Below are 26285 nucleotides of genomic sequence, written 5' to 3' on the forward strand. Positions count from 1 at the left end.
CTAAACGAGTATTCAGCACAGCCGGGAACCTAGTCAGTGATCGCCATAGTGATCTTCCAAAAAATGTGGAGAAATTGATGTTTATAAAAATGAACTACATCTTCCAGGAGGAAGGCCTTCACCATCCAAGACATCCAAGCACTGACTGTTCCCTAATGGCGGATTCAAGCGGCGATGAATTGATAGTCTGTGATGATGACGTACACACTGATGAGGGTGAGGATGAAGCTGGAGATGATGACGATAACATCTTTTTAAAACTTTCTATGTAAGTGTAGGGTGCAATCTACCCCCAAAGAGGAAAGGGACTTGGGGCATTTTCATATCACGTACCGTCTTGAAAGGCTGCTGTTTGGGCAATTTCTCCTTATGGGTAGGGTGTCATACACAGAGTGACCCCAATCTGGCTTTGTCCATTTCTCTTAATATTGTACAGTCTATAACGGCTGAATTTTTGGGTATTTTATACAAGTTGCAGGGGGTGTAGAGAGACAGAAACCAAACTGGCTTTCTCCATTTCAATTAATATTGTACAGTCTATAACGGCTGAATTTTTTTGTATTTTATACAAGTGGAGGGGGGCCTAGAGAGACCGAAACCAAACTGTCTTTCTCCATTTCAATTAATATTGTACAGTCTATAACGGCTAGATTTTTTTGTATTTGCAACAACTGGAGGTGGGCCTAGAGAGACAGAAACCAAACTGCCTTTGTCCATTTCTTTACATATTTAAGTATAAGTGTAGAGTGTAATATACATCCAAAGACGATGGCTGCATTGCCAATATTCATAGATGGAGAGGAAGACAATCTGGTTTGTGTGGAGAATTAATGACGGCCTACCAGGAATTAAACTGTTTTTTGGATAATTTATTAGCTTTACAATTACAATACCTATCCTAGAAACAGGTGGAGCACTAAATTTGGTTATTTTAGGCCCAAAAATATTGATTTTTAATCAAAATAGCAAAAGAAAACCAAACAAAACCAAAACCAAAACCAAAACACGCAAGGGCGGTTTGCAAAACCAAAACCAAAACCAAAACCAAAACATGAAGGTAATCCAGATACAAAACCAAAAACAAAACCAAAACACGGGGTCAGTTAGCATCTCTAATTATTATTAACCTCAAAAACAGTAATTTCCAGTCATTTTCAGTCAATTTTGACCACCTCACAGGTCACAATATTATTTTCATCCACTTTCGGCTAAAGACTGCAGGGAGCTGGCTGGATACTAAGCAACAGAGCCACAGCACAAATACATGGCAGATCATAGCAGCTCTAGGAAACATTGCCACACGGGAGTGGCAGAAAATAAAAGTAGTGCAAGATGGATCCCACCCACCCATATGTTAAATAAGTTTAACAAACTCACACAGAAACAGGAGGGGTAGCAGGTACAGTTTAACAAACCAAGCACTTCAGCGACAAGGAGTTCCACTTTTGTGGCTGAAGTGCTTGGTTTGTTTGGGCAAAACATGCTACCAATGGGCTTAATGCAACTAAGCTAACAGTGCTGTCTTTGAACTCTACAATGGCAAGATGTTGTCATCATCCACAACCTCTTCCTTAAACTCAGTGTGTACATTATCCTCACACAATATTAGTTCATCCCTCCTGGAAACCACTACAGAAGTCTCTATACTTTGATGTAATTTCCAGTTAAGGACTTCCTTATGGAATTTGTAGTTCATCTTGATGAACACCATACACATTTTTAGGAAGTAGCCTCCTACGCCAATCGCTGACAACGTTTCTGGCTGTGCTGAGTACACACTGGAGGGTGAACAGCATAGGGATTGCAAAGCGAGTTTGTACATGGATCTCTAAATTGCCTTTTTTCCGCCCAGTATGAAAAGGGACTGTGTGACGTGTCTATTTGTATGCTGTCATTAAAATAATCATCCACCATTCTTTGGATGTTGACAGTAGGATCAGGTGGCGTTACGTCACAGGTGTAACGATTTTTGGTCAATTCTTTTAGACCAGACCAGGAGGTAAATGTATCATACTCCGGTTTGTACAAGTCGCCGGAAATTCCCTTGTAAAGGGAAACTTGCCTTTGAAATGATATAGCCAGATTGGTTGAAGTTCCGATCACATGACATGGAAGGAATATTCCATAGAATGTATAAAGATCGCTAAATTGATGAAAACTTGGAGACTTTCCATACTCCTTTATAAACGAGCATTCTCAATACACCTATGATTTCCTTATAGGAGATTATGATTGATTCAATAAGACATCTGAAAAGGCTGGCCCAAATAATTGAAACACAAACAGCGTATCATGCAGATCACACACCCCCAGAATGACACATTCGGACTGGGTAAAGTTCTGATCACGTGATAATGAAGGAGTATCCGTCAGTGTATTTAAGAGATGCCAAATCATTGCCTCAGCTTGCCTTGAAAAAGCAGACCTAGCTAAACGCGCGTTGGCGTCCTCGCTGTCTGTTAACTCGATATCTCCTACATTGGCAGCTGCTAATACCCCGATATACCCAGAGTTAGTTCGGAGGTATTTTTTAGGTAGATAGCAATACACCCCCCGTATCATTCAGTGACTCTATAGCTTTACAGGCTATTTGCAATACCTTTCTAGCAACGAATCTTGGTACTGATCAATAATAACATCTAGAATATAATCCAACATACGGGGATGATTTAATGTTAGTTCATGTGGCTCAAATAATAGCAATATTTGATATAATTAATACCACAGTGCTACTATAATTCCTTATCAGCATAAGCCCTAATATTATGGAGATTATATGTACAGATAGCGAGTATTTTTAACCTTTTTAATTTATATTTCGCTTATTTTAAATCAAATACCTAATAAAAGTTATATCTTATATCTACAATTTAATTTCTATCATCAGAAAATGTTAGTGCACCTACAATATAACTTCTTTTCCTCTCCTTTTCTAAGTACATGTATTATAAGTTAAGGTGGCACCCCCTAGTTGAAACATAATACATATACATGATAACATATTTATTGGGGATACAATTTCTGATGATGAACTAGTGCGACAGAATCTTTCTCTTGTTGTCTAAATGTCCTTCCATATCCCTCAGTTTCCACGCCTCGTGGAGAATGTCACCCGCCATCACTTCACAAGGAAGGATTTTATGTCTGATGGACACCTGACACTGTGCATTCCACGTGAAATATCTAACCACTAAACTGACTAAAAAAAGGGTACAGAAATCAAAAGCCCTCCACCTGGCCTTGAATGCCCCGTAGACCCATTCAGGGTAACTAAGCCCCGAAAGGCAGGGGATCCCCAAGGACCCGGAGACTCTTTCATAAACCTCTACGTTAAAGGGACACTGAAGCAAGAAATGGTCCATAGTCTCCTCCACTCCATGACACTCCTCCCGTGGGCAGCCACGATCATCAGCATTTCTATACTTGAGATTCCCTCTCACGTAGAGTCTCCCTTGAAAGGAGAGCCAGGCAATATCCCAAAGCTTTAACGGGATTCTCCCCGAATTGATCAGGGAAAGCCCCGCAGAACTCACATCACCCGGGCAGTCCCTCAGTGACAGCGGGACCCAGAAATGGGAGTGCAGGACTCTCTTCTCCAGCTCCCTTCTAGAAGAGCTCCCGACTCCCCCCCCCCTCCAGGCCCCAACGCCTTGTCACCTTCAATCCCAAGGAAACGTAGGGCGGGAGATACCCATGCTGGACCCGGAAGCTTTTCACCATGCCTCCCCCATACCATGCACTAAGGAAGGGATCCACCCAAACCCTGAAACCACCCACCCACCAAGGAGGGGTCTCAACTAGGAGACTGCTCAGGTGCAACTTTAAAAAAGTTGTGATGAAGAAAAGCACTGGGTTAATCATGCCCAGGCCACCATCCTTCCTCTGCCGATAGGTCACAGCCTGCCTGACCATGTTCAGCCTATTCCCCCAGAGCAACTGGAAGAAAACTGCATAAACCCTAGACCATAAAGGCTCCGGCAGAAGGCACACATAGCTGATGTACAGGAAAACCGGGATCAGGAAGGTCTTGACCAGGTCCACCCTTTCCCGGGGAGAATGTTTCCACCTCTTCCAGCTCTCTACCTTCCGGGAAGCTTCCTCCAGCCTAAGTTCCCAATTTTGCTTGGCATAATCGCCAGGACTGAATTGAATCCCTAAAATTTTGATCTTTTCACTAGCCCGGGGAAGACTGTCTGGAAGGCTGAATTCACAACCCTCCTCTCCCATCCAGAAAACTTTACTCTTTTCCTGCTTTACTAATGAGCCACTGGCCTCAGAATACCCGCAGACCAGAGTTGTTACCTCTATTGCTTCTGTGGAACTCGACAAGACAACAGTAACATCGTCAGCGTAGGCCACTACCTTCAAAGGAGACTCCGGACCCAACAGCACTCCCCCTAAAAAGCTGCCATCAACCCTTCGGGCGAAGGGATCTATGGCGAACACATACAGGAGGGGGCTCAGGGGCATCCCTGCTTTACTCCAGAGCGCACCTCAAAGGATGGACCTACCCAACCATACACAAGAGGGAAGCTCTCGGCTTGTCTGTAAATAGTACGGAGCCAAATCACCACCCGGACCCGAAGACCATACCACAGAAGCAGAGCCCACAGGTACTCATGATTTACCCTATCAAAGGCCTTCGACTGATCTAATGCTAAAAGGTACTTCCCCCACTTCTCCGCACGACACTGCTCAAAGGCCTCCCGCACCGCCAGGACAGAACCAAAAGTGCTTCGAACTTTTACAGTGCAATGCTGAGAAGGAGAGAGCAACCGGCCGGAAACCTGCATCACTTTATTAAAGAGTACCTTTGCCAAAATCTTCCTGTCGGTATTGAGAAGAGCGATGGAGCGCCAGTTCTCAACACACGACTGACCTTTGCCCTTGGACAACAAAATAAGGGCAGAGACCCCTCATGGAGGGAGGTAATAAACCTCTTCCCAGGCTCTCATTAAACACCTCCATGAGGCGCGGAACCAGGATGTCTCTCTTGATAGATAACCCATCTATTGCCATCCTGACCTCGTCCACCGTTATCTCTCTGCCCAAGGACTCAAGCGAGCCGCTAAGAACTTCAAGGCCAGGAGTCTCCCTCAAAAATCGGTCCTCACCTCCTTAACATCTACCGAGTTCCTACAGCTCTGGAAGGGGTCAGGCGAATAGTACTTCCCATAGTCCCTCTCCAGAATCAAGGAAGCATACCGGTCATATTGTATCTCTCTCATCTGAGCCTTCACTCGGGAGATCTCCCCACCATTCCCCTGGCCAGAGATCAAGAATCCTAGTTTCCTTCTCAGTGCTAGGTAGGTTCTCTCTTTTAACAAGTTATTTCAGGCTACTAGTCCATGGAAAAAACCCAGGGTCCTCTTTTTAAGCATCTCCCACCATTCAGACCTACACCAACCCGCCTCCAAAAGTGTTTCCTGGGATTCAAAGAAGTCCCTAAAGGACTGTCTTATCACCTCCTCCTCTAGGAGCTTAGAGTTCAGGCGCCAGAGGCCCCTACCCTTCCGAAGAGTCTCTAAAGCATTCAAGGACACAGAGAGGTAAACGTGATCGGAGAACTCAACTGGCCTTAGCTCAGGAGCCAAGGTTTTCGAGCTCTCCTTAACGAAAAACTATCTATCCTAGACCAACAGCTACCTCTAAAGTAGGTGAACCCCGTGTGGTCCCGGAAATGACGAATATGCACATCCACCAGACCAGCCTGCCTAATTATGCTAGCTAAAAATTGGGAGTCATAGCCCAGAGAAGTCCTTGAACCTCCCCTGTCTTTAGTCCTAATGACAGTGTTAAAGTCACCACCAAAGACTATCTGCCAGGCTGAAAAAAGGTACGGCATTATCGCACTGAAAAGGCATTTCCTTTCCCACCTGGATTGGGGACCAAAGACATTAATCAACCTCAGGTCATGCCCTCTCAGATTGACATCCAAGATCATGCACCTACCTACCTCTAGTTCTATAACTCGCTGGATGGTTATCATGCCGGTAAAAAGCACCGCCACCCCACCGTACAGCTCGGCCACAAGAGACCAGTAGGAGGGCCCACGCGTCCACTCCTTTTTGACTTTATCAATGTCAGCCAGCTGACTCAATCTGGTCTCCTGCAAAAATAAAAAATCAGCCTCAACCGTGCTGAAAAAATCAGAGGCCATATAACGAGCCCACTCGTAACGTATAGATGCCACATTAATGAGGGCAAATCTAATGGGCTGGGAAGCCATCCTTCAGAGCTATAAAGTAGGAATCAGCTCACTTTTTTTTTACCTGTTTGGCAGAGTCCTCATCCGAGGACCCATACCTCTTGCAACTTAGGCCCGCTGGCAAGGCCTTCCCCTCCTGAAGAATAACCTCTTCACCAGAAGGGGGGGCCCCACCAGACCCAACACTGGCCACCTCGACTGACAATTTAGCCTCTGAAGTTGGGGTACTAGAAAGAATTTTAGTGGGCAAGACTCCTGATAATACTGACACCTGACTCACAGGAAGTACAAGGGGGGGACAGGATGTACAGGGTTGGGAGGAGGAGGAAGGGGAGGAGGGACGGGAATAGAAGTCAGGCTATTGGAAAGGACCAAACAAGATGGAGAGGCAGGGACGGAACCTGAACTGGCAACCAAGGGAGATACCTCCCAAGCCGACCCAGAAGGGATCAGAGCAGATGTAGAGGCAAGAGAAACAGGAAGGGGTGCCGAATCAGGGTCAAGGTCGGGAATAGGAGCTGGGGCTAATTCTTCCACAGAGGGAGGACCCTTGGGGGGGCAATGATTTAAGAAAGGCCCTCTGGGACTTTGATTTATCTTTGGGCTTCTTATAGGCTGATATAGCATCTAGGACAGGGCCGGAACGCTTCCTTCTCTTACTGCTGGTACTTTGTCTAAGAACTAGATCCCCCTCGTTTGTTCTTACAACTTTCCCCTCCTCTGATTCCTCCCCCTCACTAGACAAGAACTGGAACTTATTAGACAAAACCAGATTTTTTTCCCTTCTTGATTTGTTCTGCCTAATGCTCTTTTTTGGCTCCACCCATTCCTTGCCTGTGGATGAAGTTTTGGATCTAGGACCAGGCTGCTCAACACTCGGCCCCTGTCGGAAAGGGGGGGGGGGAATTGGCATAGACCTCAGCGGCTATGTGGAGACTGGATCAACAGGTTTCACCACACCCTCACCCCTCTGCGCCTCTTCTATCCCCTCAGCAACCTGTACCAACAGCTCATCAGCTATCTCTGTGTTATGGAATGCATGGGGGCATCTACTGAAGGGATGGCCAATTGTCCCACACAAGTTACATCTAATACTGCTACAGGAACAGGTTTCATGCACGGTATCCCCACAGTGCCCACACTTTTGATGCAGGCAGTTGGCGCTGAGGTGGCGGAAGTCACCACAGCGGTGGCACATCCTCGGCTGACCCGGATAAAAGCACTGAATCCTGTCCCTCCCTAGGAAGGCAGCACTTGGGATATGAACCAGCCTCTGTGAACCGCAGGTCTACCATGGCGTACCACCCACCACCCCAGACGCCATGGCTTGGATCAGGCACCTTCACAAGTGGGGACACCAGGCACGCGTACCGCCCACCCAAAAGGCTAAGTCAGCTACAGGGATAGACTCGTTTCTAACCAGGATGGTAATCTTGACCCTTTCCTGTCTGGTGACAGCAATAGCCTTGAAATTCGCCCACGGATCCCGTCCCCTACATCCACCCCATCGACCCCAAAACGCCTGCAGCCCCTGATATGTCATAAAGCTGACATCATACTAGGGGGTCCCGACGGGATGGATGCAGGCAAAGAGATCCACTGGGACGAAACCAAAGGAGGAAAAAAAACCTTCAGAAAATCACCTCTATTTGGGGGTTCTTTCCCCATGTACCTTAGCTGAACAACATTCCTTCTCTTGGGGGGTTGGCCCCCAGACTGAGGACCCCTAGGAGGAGGGCCACCGGAAGGAGGCACCACAGGTCTTTGTGCACCCGATACCACCCGGGCATTAGAAATACATACACCGGGGGCACCAGATTAATTGAAGGGCAAATGGGGGTGACCGGCCCGGGGCCAGTCCTGACATCAGGGTTATGCCTTGCCGTGGCGGTTGAAATTGGACGCACCAACTGCCCCCAGCGCTGATACTGGACATAGGTTGATCCCCCAGACCTCCCTGGAACCTCTCTGCATTTTCCCTGGTCACTTGGTCGATTAGAACAGCAGCTTTTTTTAGCCCTCTCTGTCACCTGGAGGGGCCCATATATAGTATCAATAATTTTTGATTGTGCCGGGCTCAACGGTATTCCAATACAGTTGCTAATAGGGGCGATCCGGCCTGCGGATATAGAATCCTTCCTGGACTCAAGGGGGCTAGCTGTACGTATAGTCGTGCTGCTCACATCAGCGAACACCTCAGCATCAGGGAGAGGGGAGAAATTACTAGCAGAGACAGGAGTCGATAATCCACCGCTATTAATCCCTGCACCAACCTCTAATGCTGTAATAGCAGGGAACAACATATCAGTGCTTATTTTGAACTTAGTCGAGACAATATCAACAACAGATATGGCATCAGAGATATCGCCTTCATTAACCAATCTCGCTGGCATTACATTACATATTTCATTCATACCTGCCTCCTGGAGAGAGGAGCCTGAGGCTACTCTATCCACCCTCAGCCTCGGGATACCCGGATCAGGACTGCCAGCCGTGACCGGAAGTGACGCCAGAGGTAAGACAGCCGAACCGGCCGCAGTAACTACGGCCGATGCAACAACCTCCCCAGCATCAACTACAGCCCCTACGGGTTCCTTCATGGGCGGTTCTCCCTCCTGGCTCCTGATTTTATCATACAGAGAGTCTATCCCTGCATCAACAGGAGTATCCATCACCGGGTTAGCAGGTAAGCATGATTGATCACCGGCCGAGGCAACCACATTACAGGACTCCATGCGTTGTAGTTGCTCAGTCAGGCGTTGCAGATTTTGTTCTCTCAGTAACAAATTAGCCAAAAGTTCCTCTATCTCTAAATGCATAACTACTCTATCCATGCTAAAAGCCCGATTGCTCTTTTTTTTCAGTGCAGATATTTGTCTTTTCATCCTTGCTATATCAGCGATCAGCTCCTCTTGACGTTCCCTGGTAATCGGCTCTTCGACCTTTCCCTCTGACTCCGGTAAGTCAACACAACCAGGATCCACTTCAGCGACAAGAGGTTTCTCTCCACAGGTCACGGCGTGATCCACTGACAGGCTGTCCCGGGTTTCTGCTTGTGGTAACTCCGGATCGCCCGCACCAGTTGTAATTTCACGGGTCTCATCAGGCGGTACCACGGATGCTGGGGAGTCCGGCTTGTTAGATTGCACAGACGGGTCTCCCATGGTCCTCGGTTGTGTAGACACCGGGACTTGCTCACTTGCACCACTCGGAAAGGAGTCTGACATGTTAAACGGCACAGACGGGCCTCCCACGGCCCTCAGTTGTGTAGGCACCGGGACTTGTACACTTGCACCACTCGGATAGGAGTCCGACATGTAAAGCGGCACAGATGGATCTATCACGGTTCCCATTTGTATAGTCACTGGGCCCACATTGGCTTCATTCACTTGCCCCACTATGTTTAACTTCACAGGCGGGAGTTCCATCCTTGCTGGATCAAACGAAAGTACTTTTCTTGGTTTGCAGGAGTTCTCCAACACACAACCTACTCGATGGAATTCACCCAGCTGTAATGCTCTCACAATATTGGTGGCATTATCAGAAATGACATATCCTGTGGAGAGTCCAAGCGGTATAAGCCTTGTTGCAATGACATTCCTTAGTTTTTCAAACAGGTTGTCAGCGGTATTCCTCTTAGTGAAGCTGGTGATACACAGAGTAGCCTGCCTCTGATAATTCTGGCGCTGTTTAGTAGATGCTGCTACTGTTCCTGCTGTTAAATGCGATTCACCAACCCAGTGGGCTGTCACAGTCATATAATCTTTAGTTTGCCCAGTTACAATTGTCCACATATCTTGGAACTGTGGTTAAGTGACCAGTGTGTAGAATTGCATTTTGTAGCCCAATAATTATTATTTTTTTAATCATCTGGTAGAGGTGAGAATTTGTTTTTCTATTAAAATGGTGTTGAGATGGAATATGGTAACGAGGACGCAGGACCTCAATTAAATGTCTAAAATAAGCTACATTAATTGCGGATATTGGACGCAGATCTAATACTATCACAGTCACCATGGTGTCTGCAATCCACTTTGAGACTGGGTTACACCTGTCATACTTGCAAAGGATTGTTTAACAGTCAATTATTGTAAACTACTAGTAGTCTTCTTCTTGGTCTGCTTCTGAGTTGAAGATCCACCCACACTATCAGCAGCAGCAGCGGGCCTAACACTCAAGAATTCTTCAGAGATTTCTGGATAGGGGAGGAGTTTTCTAGCCTTAGAAACTTGGATGCAGGACTAACTCTGATCACTGGTGAGGATATTCATGAGGATGGTGTTGTCGGTGTAGATTGCAGGTGCTGTGATCTTACTGAGTGAAGGGAACAATCTGATGCTGGACTGCTTGTTGTTATTTTTTTAGCATAAGTTTCTGATTTTCCCAAAAGCTTGCCATGAACTTGCTTCAAATGGCATAGCATGGATGCGGTTCCTAGATGGTTAAGGTCCCTACCTTTACTGACTGTAGCTTTACAAACGCTACAAATGGCTAGATAACTGTTGTCAGGATTTGGATATAAACAATTCCACCCATAAAAAGTGTATTTTTTTATCTTATGCCCAGGCATGACAATGACCTGTTTCTTATCAGTGGCAAGAACTGCTTCCATTGGTGCAGGACTTACACAAACAACATCATCCTCATCAACATCCTCATTAGCGCTGTCATCAGCTACACAAATATCCCCCTCATCCTAGTGCAAATCCAAAGTGACATCCTCAATTTGTGTATCACCAACTACACTTGGACTGCTCATCCACACATTTGCAATAATGGTAAAACAAACCTTCTTTATGAGTCCAGTATCAGAAAGATCAGTCTTAAGCACAGCACTCGTGGATAGAATCTCCTTAGGGATTTCTGTAATTTCTGAACATACAGTTTCTTCGACTACATTACTGTTTTTTTCCAGCTCGGCTTTTATACATAAATTTTTTAGGCACCTCTAATTGACTCAGAATGGCAAGGTCTTGCATTGTCATGACAGACCTTAGAAGAAGATGTCTCACTGACAGTTGCAGAACTAGCATTCATACAGAAAAGTGAAGGCCTGATTCTTTTCTTGCCACAGCGTGTGTAGAATGGCATGTTGGCAATTTTATATTTTTCTACAGTTAAGTTTATTAGCAGAGTTTTTATCTTTAACAATGTATAAGCTTCTTTTTTTGGATTTCAGTTTCCCTGACTTAAACTCACTATGCACTTGAGCATAGGCTTTAGTACATGACGTAGAGGGACTAGCATCATCATGACTGGTGCCAGCTGCTTGGTGCTACTGCTCGTCTGTGGATTGATTATGATCCATATTGATGGCACAGAGCAATGGCACTGTAAACTGGAGAGCGACAAGACAACTGTCTGCTATCCCTGTTTCTATGTGAGCAATGGCACAGAGCTATATCACTGGACACTGGAGAGTGACAAGAATACTGCTACCCCCTTCTTTTTCTTTGTGAGCAATGGCACTGAGCAATATGACTGGACAATGGAGAGTGACAAGAACATTGCTACCCCTTCTATTTCTGTGTGAGCAATGGCACAGGGAAATGTGACTGGAGACTGGAGAGTGACAAGAACACTGTCTGCTTCCCCTATTTCTGTGTGAGCTATGGCACTCAACAATGTCACTGGAGACTGGAGAGTGACAAGAACACTGCTACCCCTTCTGTTTCTGTGTGAGCAATGGCACAGATCAATGTCACTGGAGACTGACAAGATCACTGCCACCCCTCCTGTTTCCGTGGGAGAAATGGCACAGAGCAATGTCCCTGGAGACTGACAAGAACACTACCACCACTCAGTGGCGGATCCAGGGGGGGGCATTCGCCCCCCCTAGCAGCAATAAGCTAGGTCCCAGCCGCCGATCAAAACGGGAGGGGCGGGGCTAAGTGTGAGCGGGGGGCGGGCCTAAAAGTGGGCCAGCCAATCAGAGTGGTCCTAGCCGGCGATCACAACGGGAGGGGGCGGGGCCAATCGCGGTCGGAAGGTGGGGTTTAACACGGGCCAGCCAATCAGAGCAAAGGAGGGGCGTGATTATGCAAAATCGCCCCCCCTAAACATAAAGTCTAGATCCGCCCCTGCCACCACTCCTGATTGTGGGTGAGCAATGACACTGCGCAATAGCACTGGAGACTGTCAAGAACACTGCTACCCCTCCTGTGTGTCTTAGAAATGGTGCCGGATCACCAGGGAGGGAAGTACTTATGGAACTTGACACAACAATTACGTTTTTGCCTCGATTTCAGTTCCAAGAAGGCGGGAAACATAAAACTAAGAAGCTGTTCTAACTAATTCTGCTATTTTGAATATGTCAAAAATCAACTGACTTTAAAAATAAAAGTTCAATGGTACGAGGACACTTTGAGGTCTTTCGCTGCAGTAAAAGTTCCATATTGTAATTACTACTGCAAATCACATTTTAACTAAGCAAAAGGTTTTGAGTTGCATCTTGGTTTCTCCCTTAATTTCTTAATCTTGCTCTGCTCAGAGTATATATTCATTTTAAATATTAGATTACTTTTTCATTTTTTTCTTGTAATATGATTATAGCATATCCTATGCACAGCCAAATAACCATCAATATTTAAGTTTTTAAAGACAAGTATAAAAGCTGGATACATTTTGCTGTTTCTGGCATTACATCTATTTAGTATATGTGTCTGATAATACCAGTTACATTATTGACTTCAGGATTTATGATTGGACAAAGATAGGGCATCACACCCCATGTGGATTGTAACTGTCATTAAATTGGATGACCATTGCTAATTAATCACATTTTTAATTAGCAAGTGAAAGGGCAGGTTTTGAGTCTTGTAATTCCTTTCCCATTTACCTGCAGCATCAAACATGGTTTTAAAGTGAATAGAAGGTTGTTGTTTTTTGCACTACTTATTTCACCATCATTATCAAAATACATTCTAGGTTTTGTGATATACCTACAGATAAAGGGGGTAAAAAAGACGGAAAATCAAGCTGTATCTTCATTGGAATAGTGGAAACAGTAATAATGTCTAAATTCAAGCCGAGAATATTGTGTCAACCACAGGCGCAAAGGCAAAGGACACATATAAAGATGTGATACACAATGATAAGGAATATTTCATTCAAATATAGTCCATTTTCAATACATCTATATCACATTAATAGTCCATTAGGATATTTTCTCTGATCTTCTTTTCAAATTAAACAATCTCTGACAGTTAGTAAACCATTTAAATCTAATTTCTAATACTCTTTTTTCGAAATAGGCAATTTCTCAAAGTTCATCAATAAGCATGGATATTCCGCAAATCATGGTGAAAAAAGAGAGAGAATGTAACATAGTGTAGTATTTTCGGTAAGCTTGAAGACCCAATAAGTACATAAAAAGAACTTCTTTATTTATAAGTGGATGTAAGACGTTATCATTACCACCACCACGTGCAATCAATGATAGATAGGGAAATATCTCGGGTAATACCTTCTTTTAAAACTTCAATATGTTATTAAGAATATACAGAATTTTTAAAACACTTAGGTTTATGAGAACGCTATAGGTTTCATAGTGATGTTTCATAATCCAAAGATGAAAACGCAAGTACACTCCTACCAAAGCTCCGCTTGGTGTTCAGCGTGAAATAGATGACACAGCCCTGGATTTTCTCACTCAATCATCAAGCTCGGTTGCAGCACTGTTTCTTGCTCTTAATATCACAATATATCACAATATATATAAAAAAAATAGGATTAATACCAAGATTTATTCCAAACCAACGGATAGCAATTCCTATAATGATAGGAATAGCCACCACCATAAGAGATGGTTGGAGAACATTCCAACTAGGCAATTTATGTGAATAAAAAGAAATTGCACAGAAGATGAAGTATGTGAAGATCAGATTACAATAATGAAGAATCAATTAATACAGAAAGGATATTCAGAAAAATTAGTCAAACAAGCCCACAGTAAGGTGAAAGAGATTGAAAGATCTGTCCTTCTGAAACCAAAAGACAAATTAGAAAAAAAAGACTGTAAGTTAGCCTTTATTACCCAATGCAATTGGCAATACAAAGAATATGAAGGGATGATAAGGAAGTACTGGAAAGTTTTGAAAAGTGATCCTATTCTAAAGGGTCTGCTGCCAGTCAAACCCAAATTTATATATCGGAAAGCTCCAAGTTTGAAAAATACTTTAGTATATAGTGTGTTACCTAGGAGTATTCAGAAGGGCCAGATAACTACAACAGGGTTCCACTGATGTTGAAATTGTATACCCTTAGAACAATTAAAAGTGAACAAAGAAAAATTGTAGAATATACTTCAACGACCAATGGTTTTAAATATAAGATCAGAGATTTCATCACTTGTCATTCAACGAATGTCATTTATTTAATACAGTGTATTTGCAATAGGCAATATGTAGGAAAAACCAGCAGAGCCCTAAAAATACGCCTTAGTGAACATTTACGTAAGAATAGAAAAGGAAATATGAATCACTCTTTGTCAGCACATTGCAAAGAGAATCATCAATATTCGACCAGTGCAATCAAATAATTTTGTGGGATTAAAATAGTTAAGGATAATTGGCGATGTAATGATACACAGAATAGACTTGCGCAAATGGAGATGAAAAATATATATAATTTGAAAACCTTAGTCCCAGATGGACTCAATGTGGAGTTCAAATTAAAATGTTTTTTACAGGAATAAAGATCCTTATAATTAGAATTTCATTTCAGTACCCATGGATTTGTATTTGTAATTCAATGTGAGTGGTTTTGTGCATTTAAGAAAGGAATCGTTTATGATGCAGGTTTGTGTGTCTCCTTGTGGGGGATGTGATTTGGGAGATGTTTAGCAAACATGTACATTTGGAATTGTCTTTGGACACCAGGGAAGGGCTGGCACACTTTAGCCTGGGGGGCAAGCACACAGCAGTGGCCCATAAGTAGCGCGGCCCAGCCTTGAAGCTGTTTTTCGGTACAATATATATTTCATAAGATAAAAAGAGGCTGTTTTAGTGTTACTTAATCAGCAGTACTTTATTATTATAAATTATAAATACTGAAAATAAATAATGTAACCAAAAACATATATATGCATAAACAAACTTTACAAAAAATGTTGTGAGTGGCAGACTAGTATTAAAATATGACTCCAAATAACAAATTGTAATAATAGGTTATGGAAATAAGAGTAAACAACATTATACGGCTTCACACTTGCAATCTTTGACAATACAAAACACTGCATTGTACTTAAACACACACTCAGAATCAAGATCAGGCCCATATATATTGGGCAAACGCAGGATTTTTAAGGGGGAGTTCCAAATGTTTGAAATCAGAACAAAGCCACAAAAAAAAAAATTCCACAATAAACCTTCAACATACACTTTTTAGTCTAGTCAAATTGTTTTTCAAAATACCATTGATACCGCACATCAATACTAGCAATGATACCGCACATCAATACTAGCAATGATACCACACATGAAAATAGCATTGATACCGCACATCAAAACAGCATTGATACCGCACATCAAAATAGCATTAATAACGCACATCAAAATAGCATTGATAACGCACATTAGAAATACAATTGATACGCTACATTAAAAATAATTTTGATAACGCATATTTAAAATATGATCAATTAAAAAAATAAACAACCAAAAATATTGACACTATGACACCAGTTCTTGATTATATTACATACATGTTTACATGCTTTTGCTTGCTCGTCCGTGAAGGGGGGAGTGGATTTAGCAATATATTATATAATAATGTTCTATTACAGTACTGAACCCAGGGGCTGATTTATCAAAGTGCAAGAAGCCATTTTACTTTAAAAAACTGATGTTTTTGCCAGCAAAGTGGCTTGGTTTTGCTCCATAAAATACTAAAGGGGTTATCGCTGGCGATAACCCCTGTTGGGGGAACCTATTTATCAAGCACTAGTAATAGATCATCATAAAAATAGCACTACACTATTTGTATGATTATCTAATCGCCCACATACACAAAAAAATGCTATTTTTTTTACAGTAAAGATTAATAAGATAATATTAAAAAACTGAACATACATTTACTTGAATAAAAGTGATTGTAATTTCTCTCTTTCTTTCCTCTTGCTGTGCCTTGCTCTTCTCTTCAATAATGGCTGCAGGGGTGGGTGTTTCTCATGCCCTGCCTAAATGGGAGCCTCATAGTGTATTGAAAGCTCCCATTGTATTGGTGGGCAAGCCACCAGGATATAAATATATATATATATATATATATATATATATATATATATATATATATATATATATATTTATTATTTTTTAATTTTGATTACAGATTTATTTAATTATATAAATATGTGTGTGTACATACATATATATATATATATATATATATATATATATATATATATATATATATATATATCTATATCTATCTATCTATATATATATATACATTTATTTATTAATATTTATTCATATATTAACTAATTTTTACCTACTTCATGGGAGCCTCCTAGTAAGATTGAGGCTCCCATGTATTTGATTGATTGGGGCTGCCCCAATCATATTGAGAGTGGGCTGGTATTGAGGAGGAGTAGAGGCAGGGTACAGGGTGTCAATCTGACACCCTAGCCATCTGTGATTTGCTGCTACAGGGCTCCTGTAGGCTATTGGAGGAGCCCTGTAGCACTTGGCTAATGTTTTTTCCTGCTGTTTACATGGGTAGTATATACAGAATACTACCCATGTGTCATGCGGCCGTACCCCTCGACCCCCCCCTCCCGTGGATGAATCATCCATCATCCACCCCTGCAGTGACAGCGCGCTGCGCTACACTCCTCCCACCCCTGTCAGTGGATGTATGCGGCGCCGTCCGCATACATTGAGTATTACCCAGCGAACAGGTGGCCGCATAACCTGACACTCAATGTGCGGCCGCGTCGTTGGATGACACGGTCGCATTGAGTGTGATGTGATGCAGCCATCTGTGCGCTGGGTAATACTCAGTGTATGCGGACGGCGCCGCATCCATCCACTGGAGGGGATACAAGTCTATTTATGTCTCTAAGTTAGGGAGAGAAATATTGGTTTTCATATCTCACTAACTTAAGACTTGGGATATACTTAACTATATTGGAACATCCATCCATATGAGAATAGTGGAGATTGTGTTGCATCATCAATTATATGGAAAAAAGGATAACCATACCGCAAATCTACATATTCATTGAATGGAATAGAAATAGAGGAAACGTGTTGCTTAGTATCTTTCTCTCATCTGTTATCAGAAACAATATGAAGAAAATGAATTCATTTAATAATAATGATGTTGATTAGAACCATGTTAATAATATTTACTTATTTTGAATATGTTGGACATGAAGATAAATGATTGAAAGTTTCCTGAGAAATGAGAAGTTTTATAATGTGTTTTCATATTATAGAATGATTTTAATATTTTATTTCATTATGTTAATATCACCCTGATATTTATTCTTTTTAACAGATTATAAATATCTAATATATGATTGGCTAGATGATATATAAATAGAACGGATTGCCAGTGCTGTATGCACCTTGAAAAAGACTCCAGTGAGTGGGTCAAACCGCTTTGGTGATATATTGGTATTAAGAGCAAGAAACACTGCTGCAGCCGAGCTTGAAGATTGAGTGAGAAAATCCAGGGCTGTGTCATCTATTTCATGCTGAACACCAGGCGGAGCTTTGGTAGGAGTGTACTTGCTCTTTCATCTTTGGATCTTGAAACATCACTATGAAACCTATAGCGTTATCATACGCCTAAGTGTTTTAAAAATTCTGTATATTCTGAATAAAATATTTAAGTTTTTAAGAAAGTATCACCCGAGATATTTCTCATATGTCTTTTACATGTATTGAACTTTGGATGACATATCGGTATATGAAATATTTCAAGGGATTACATTGAATGATCAAACAGATTGAAAGCTATTCCTTTGGTCTATTCAAGTAAGCGCATTTAGAAAGGGGCTTTGCTCCCCTGTCTATCATTTATTTCACGTGGTGGTAATGATAACGTTATACATCCACTTATAAATAAATAAAAGAGGTTCTTTTTATATACGTATTGGGTCTTCAAGCTTACCGAAAATACTACACTATGTTACATTCTCTCTATTTTTTCCCTATGATTTGCGGAATATCCATGCTTATTGATGAACTGTGAGAAATTGCCTATTTCGAAAAAGAGGATTAGAAATTAGATTTAAACGATTTACTAACTGTGAGAGATTTTTTCATTTGAATAGAAGATCAGAGACTATGGGGTAAATGTATCAAGCTGAGAGTTTTCCGGCGGGTTTGAAAAGTGGAGATGTTGCCTATAGCAACCAATCAGATTCTAGCTGTCATTTTGTAGAATGTACTAAATAAATGAGAGCTAGAATCTGATTGGTTTTTCAAACCCGCCGGAAAACTCTCAGCTTGATACATTTACCCCTATATCTTAATGGACTATTAATATGATATAGATGTAATGAAAATGGACTATATTTGAATGAAATATTCCTTATCATTGTGTATCACATCTTTATATGTGTCCTTTGCCTTTGCGCCTGTGGTTGACACAATATTCTCGGGTTGAATTTATCATTTTTTGAGTGAAGTGGCACTCTTATTCTTTTACTGTGGCTGCATTGTATAGGAAGCGCTCATTAAGGGAGAAAATTATTTTCCTTGTTATTAATAATGTCTAACCTAATTTCGCTTTTGAACAATTGTCTTCATTAATTGAATTTCTTTCATTATTATCCTAAATGCTAGTCACTTTATATTCATCTTAAATGAATCATAGGAAGTAATGTTAAAATGTATTTATTACATGTGGCACTTAAGATTATAGGGACAAGAGCCAATCAAGTACTTTTACAGAGAAATATAGGCTGTGTGTTGTAAATGCACATTCTCCATACCTTTAATATAATTTAAATAATTTTGTCCTGCAGAACAGGGCTATGTGTCTGCATGTTGGTACAAAATGAAGTTCATTCATGCGCCTAATCCATACTCAGCAGCGAACCACACTGAGCTGTCTGTCTCCTGTCACTGACTGACACATAGTTTTGCACCAGTTCAGACACTGCCACCTTGACCCACACATTCATGCACTTCTCCATAAAACCAGATGCAATTTTGCATGTGACATCACAAAAAGCATGTGTACTGCAGCTTAGTATTTTCTGTACACAGACAAGGAGGATCAACTGCCATTCAATCCTTTTAGGCACAATGTGGATATGATAATTATTATTATTATTATTATATGTGTTAAAGCCTTACATAAACTGTTATATTGGGTGTACCAGACATACAGACCCTAAATACTGGTTATCCAAAAGGCAGGGATCCCAAGACCACATTTCAGATCAACAGACAATTGAATGCAAATTATAACATTTGGTTACTTGACTGGATTTGTATTAAAAGCAGTTGTATCAATTTTGGGCTGAACTGTCTTTAATCAATGGCGACAAAATGTAAGCCAGAGCAAAAGTCTCCAAGAAGTCTACCAACAAATTTCAGCAGCTCTCTTGTGAACCAGCAATTTATCCTTTTAGCCCCACATAAGAACTCCTCAATAGCATTTAAAAATATAAATAATCTTAAGCTTAATGAAAAAAGAAAAGCATGATATTTATCTATGTCTATCTTTAATAATCAATCATCCCTGCTAAAATGAAAACCAGGAACATGCTATTTCATGCCAAGCAACAAGTTCTTCATCATCACTTATACCATTACCATCATCTATAATATTGTATCATCCTTTTCACCATTGACTTCAATGCTTTTTTATTTAAAGAAAAAGAACAATCAACGCTGTGATATGGGGGAAAAAATTCACACTCGTTACCGAAAAGTTTCTTGCATAAATCTCAGATCTAACCACTATTTGTCCTGTCCTAGAGATTGGAAATGTAACAACTGACAAGGCTCACATATTGTTGCTGCCTTGCGGTTAGGACACATTCTGAACATCCCCTGTTTACAAGGATGGAACAGTTTGCCACAACAACAGCTCATATATGATTTGCTTGAGAGACTCCATGAGCAAAGAAAAACCATCAATGATTATGTACTTTTTACATCCAAGTAAATGGCAATTTATGGAAGGCAAACTACTGTGCCCTTTTAATTAGACAACCAAGTTTAATAGCGAGGATAATTGTGGCATTAGAGACATTTCACCCATATTTTATTTTGTTTTGCTAAACAGTAGTTAAGCTGTATACAGAAGGAGACACTGATGATGATGATGATGATGATGATGATGATGATGATGATGGTCACAGTCAGATTAGTGTTGATAATTGGAGTGAAAAACTGATGACTGACCAGACAGTAGATGAAGTTGTAGGTGGACTCAAAATACTGTGTATGCAGGCATCTATATCAAGATAGTCTTTAACTTAGAAAACAAACTATACAATATACAAAACACTAATGCGTAGTGCAATATTTTTCAACACCCAACAAGTGTGCAGAGGAACAGAGGAGACAACTGTTAAAGTCGGATTTATAATAATAATTGTAGAGACCTGATTTGCTCTAACATATATATATATTTATATATTTATAGTCAATTTATATATTATTATTAATGAATAGTCTATTCAATGTTGTGGACTATTTATCCTTTAAAATGGCTGATGGATATTTGCTGGAATGTAGATCCGTGTTGGTGCGTCATCACCTGCTGAGTAACTGCTCATGTGACCTCTGTGATGACGTCATTTTGTAGACACACCCACTGTGATGTTATTGCATTAGATATGCTTAATGTTTGTAGACACTCCCTTATATGTTTAAGCTTGAATCTTTAGTGATGGTCCCTAAGACCATGGGGAATGCTGGGAAGTGGGTGTAGCCAGTGTGCAATGTACCCAGAGTCTGCAAATGGCTGAATAAAGAGCTCAGCAGTGCCCACCCATGCTTCAGTGTCCTGATGAACTGATTTACAAGTATATTAACAAAACATGGTGTCAGAAGAAGTTTTAACTGGACTGCTAGAGCTCAGAGTGTGAAAGGATCCTGCAGAAGTCTGTAAAGCTGTGACACGCAGTGTCTGAATATCTGTCTTGTGCTCTGGTCACATCAAACAGTGAGTAACTATGGATAGGCTGTCTCCTCCAGCAGGCATGCTCATGTCTGGCAACTTGTCTGAAAACTGGAAAAGATTTAAACAAAGGTTTAATATATATCTTGCTGCATGTGGAGCTGATGCAATGGAGGATAAAACAAAGTCATCCATCTTCCTCCATGTGATAGGAGAGGATGTGCTGGACATTTATAACAGTTTTCAGTTTGCTGAAGGGCAGAATATGGTGCTATCTTCTATAATGCAAAAGTTTGAAGATTACTTTGTGCCAAGGAAAAATGTGACATATGAAAGATATAAGTTTTTCACCTGTGATCAGAAGTCTGGAGAAGGATTTGATCAGTATGTTACAGAACTGCAATCACTCAGCAAAACCTGTGAGTTTGGTGATTTAAAGGACTCACTGATTAGAGATCGTATTGTCTGTGGAATACCTGATAATGGACTCAGAGAAAGATTGCTGAGAGAGCAAGACCTAGAACTTGACAAGGCAATGACTATGTGCAGATCTACAGAAATGACCAGACTGCAAGCCAAACAGTTACACAAGGAATCTGATACTACTGTACATGTGGTGAAGAAAACAGAGCCAAGCAAACCACCATTCTCTAAAATGAAGCAGTCTAAAATGCAATCTAATAGGAAAATCTGCAGTAGATGTGGAAATACTCACAATCCTAAAATGTGCCCTGCTTATGGTAAAACCTGCATGAAATGTGGTGGACTTAATCACTTTGCCAAATGCTGTAGAACCAATAGTGAAACAAACAAAGTGCATGCCGTTGAACAAGCTACGTCTGAAGATTTTTTTGTGAATTGTATTGAACTTTGCAGTACAGACAAGAAAGAATGGATTGTTCCTTTAACAGTGAACGAGATTGTCATTCCCTTTAAGCTTGATACTGGTGCGCAGGTGAATTTGATATCGTTTCAAGACTATAAGACTTTTAGAGTAAAACCTAAAATTCATCCAGCCAATGTGAAAGTTACAGGCTACACTGGGGAGGAAATTCCTGTGAAAGGTACATGCCTAGTGACCCTGAGCTACAAAGGACAAAAGTTCAAAACATCGCTACTGATTGTGGATAAAGATGTACAACCGATTCTAGGATTAAGTTCATGTGAGAAGCTTAACTTGATAAAGAAAGTTTTCATGGTGACATCACAAGTAGAAGATGAATGCAAATCAGTGTTTACAGAATACAGAGACATGTTTGAAGGTTTAGGTTGTCTGCCTGGCGAGCATAAGATAAATCTAGACACGCAAGTTCCTCCAGTGATACACCCCTGTAGAAAAGTGCCATTTGCGCTGAGAGAAAAACTAAAACAGGAGTTAAACCGCATGGAAGCTTTGGGTGTGATACAGAAAGTTGATGAGCCTACTGAATGGGTGAGCTCCTTAGTAATTGTTGAAAAGAAAAATGGACAACTCAGAATATGTCTGGATCCAAGAGATTTAAATAAGGCTATTAAAAGAGAACATTTCAAACTACCAACCAGAGATGAAATCATGTCACAGTTTGCGGGAGCAAAATGGTTCAGTAAATTGGATGCATCTTCAGGATTCTGGCAAATGAAGCTAGATGAAGCCAGCTCAATGCTGTGTACATTTAATACCCCAGAAGGTCGATACAGATTCCTTCGACTACCATATGGGATATTGTCTGCTCCAGAAGTATATCACAAAAGGATACACATGATTTTTGAACACATTCCAGGTGTTGAAACAATGATGGATGACATTATTGTCTGGGGATCTACAAAAGAAGAACATGATTCTAGACTGAGACAAGTAATGGAACTTATCAAGAAGGTGAATCTAAAGCTGAACAAGGACAAATGTGAATTTGGTGTGAAAACACTTACCTTTATGGGTGACGTGGTCTCGGAGGAAGGTGTGAAGCCTGACCCGAGGAAAATATCAGCCATAATAAACATGGAACGTCCTAACAACAAAGACGACGTGAGAAGATTCCTAGGAATGATTACTTACTTAGGAAAGTTTATTTCTCAACTCTCCGAACAAACAGCACCTCTAAGATGGTTGTTGGACAAAAATAATGAGTGGATGTGGTCACATGAACAAGAAGAAAGTTGGCAAAACTTGAAATGGACCATCACAGAGCAACCGGTACTAAGATTCTTTGATCCTACAAAAAGTATAAGAATTTCAGCAGATGCCTCGCAATTTGGCCTAGGCTCAGTGTTGTTACAAGAACATGAGGATACATGGCAACCGGTAATCTATGCATCAAGAGCATTGACAAGTGCTGAAACAAGATATGCTCAGATAGAAAAAGAACTTCTAGCAATCACATATGCATGTGAGCAATTTCATCAATTTGTGTATGGTCAAGCGTTTACAGTGGAAACTGACCACAAGCCATTGGTAGCTATCATGGCTAAATCGTTACATGACTGTCCCATGAGAATTCAAAGAATGCTTATAAGACTACAGAAATATGATGTCCAATTGCTGTACTGTCCTGGTAAATACATGTACATTGCTGACACACTTTCCCGTGCTGTGAACAAAAGTGAAGGTTCTGAAAGTCTGATGGATAAAGAGATAGACGCATATGTTAATTTGATTGTAGCTTCTCTACCTGTGTCTCTTGCAAGACAAGAACAGATAAGAAAAGAAACAGAGACAGACATCACAATGAAAGTGTTACAAGACATCATTCTGAAAGGATGGCCAGCAGAAAAAAATGCGTGCCCACTGTCTATTCATGATTATTGGATGTACCGCACTGACCTTACGGTTGTCAATGGTATTATTTACAAAGGCAATAGAATTATTATACCTGCACGACTAAGAAAAATTATGCTGTGCAAGATACATGAAGGCCACTTAGGAGAAGAGAAATGTAAACGGAGGGCGCGTGAAGTGATGTATTGGCCAAGAATGAACCAGGACATAGCACAGACAACAGCTACATGTGAACTGTGTCTTACGTACAGACCAAAGCAACAAGTCGAGCCGCTGAGTCCTCATGCAGTGCCAGAGAGACCATACCAGAAGGTAGGCGCAGATTTGTTTGATTGTATTGGAAAAACACACATTGTCGTGACTGATTATTATTCTAATTACCCTGAGGTGCAGACTCTACCTACAACTACTAGTAAAGCCGTAATCAGTTGCATGAAGTCAATCTTTGCAAGGCATGGTGTTCCTATGGAAGTGTTCACTGACAATGGACCTCAGTTTTCCAGCGCTGAATTTAGACAGTTTGCTGAAGAGTGGGAATTTGTCCATGCAACATCGAGTCCCCACTATCCACAGTCAAATGGGTTGGTGGAAAGTTCAGTAAAAACTGTAAAGAGTCTAATGAAAAAAGCACAAGACGGCAAAGAAGATTTCTACAAAAGTCTTTTAATCTACCGCAGTACACCTTTACAGAATGGACTCTCTCCTGCACAAATGCTGATGGGAAGGAGGATTAGAGCAAATCTTCCGATAAGTGACGAACTGCTTAATACGCATAACTCAGCATTGGTGAGACTGAGTAAGGTACGTCAACAGGAGAAACAGAAACTGTACCATGATAGGCGAGCAAAAAGCTTATCTGATCTAAGATCAGGTGACCAAGTCCATCTCCGAGATCATGAGAAAGGCATTTGGATGCAGAAAGGTATTGTGCAAGCACAAGTAGCACCAAGATCTTATATTGTACGTACAGATCGTGGAACAGAAGTAAGAAGAAATCGGGTCGATTTAAGATCTCAACCCAACCATAGTGATGGCAACACGACTGAAGAATACCCTTCATCTGACATGTATGATGGACTTGATAATGGTGAACAAACCATGATGGAAGAAAGGTCCAACATGGTTGACGATACACAGACTTTGTGTGAAAGACCCATAAGAGAAATACGCAGACCTGAGAGACTCATTGAAACGTGTTAGATGATGTTCTTAATGTTATATTGTTAAATTGTTATACTGAAGGATACAGGGCTTATCTTTAAAGAAAAGAAGATGTGATGTTATTGCATTAGATATGCTTAATGTTTGTAGACACTCCCTTATATGTTTAAGCTTGAATCTTTAGTGATGGTCCCTAAGACCATGGGGAATGCTGGGAAGTGGGTGTAGCCAGTGTGCAATGTACCCAGAGTCTGCAAATGGCTGAATAAAGAGCTCAGCAGTGCCCACCCATGCTTCAGTGTCCTGATGAACTGATTTACAAGTATATTAACAAAACACCCACTATTGATAAAAGTTATAAATTGGCTTGCAACCAGAGCTGAACTGTTGTAACTTAATATGTTATGGTAAACATCTTTTTGATACAACATCTACCAGCTGGAATAGACAGTATTCTTTTATTTTAAAAATTAATTTATCACAACTGCCCATTCCCTCACCCTATACCCAAACAGAACAAGTAACCAGAACACAGGCAACACAATTCAGATCTAGAGACATCAACACACAAGTATATAAGAGAAAACCTACGAGTAAGCCTCTTACAGCTGTTATTACATTTAATTAGGTAAAATACTAACACTCTCTCTTCTTATATCCTTGAACTTGTACTTGAATTCACTATAACAGAGAGAACTCAACAACAAGAAGGACTTTGAACTATTTAAGTAGCATTTACTTGTAATTGCATTTCAAAAAGAACCAGGTTTATTTTTATATTATATGATTATAATGATGTTGTTATGAGTTTTTATTGACTGTATTTTGCATGATCTTGAAAGTTATTTTTTATTAATTAATAGAGTAAAGCTGAACATATTTGTTCCTTCTGATGAACAAATAAATAAGAAGAAAAACACAGCCTGTAGGATCTCCGGCAATTAATTTAACGAAGAAAAAATAGACAGGTTGCTCAATCAAAATATAAGTCACCTAACAGTTGATCCAACCTTAAATATTACATAAGTGGCCCTAGCAAGTGTTATCTAATAAATAAAGAGACGTAAGACTTGT

The sequence above is a fragment of the Mixophyes fleayi genome, chromosome 1 (assembly GCF_038048845.1).
Source record: "Mixophyes fleayi isolate aMixFle1 chromosome 1, aMixFle1.hap1, whole genome shotgun sequence".
Lineage (NCBI taxonomy): Eukaryota > Metazoa > Chordata > Amphibia > Anura > Limnodynastidae > Mixophyes > Mixophyes fleayi.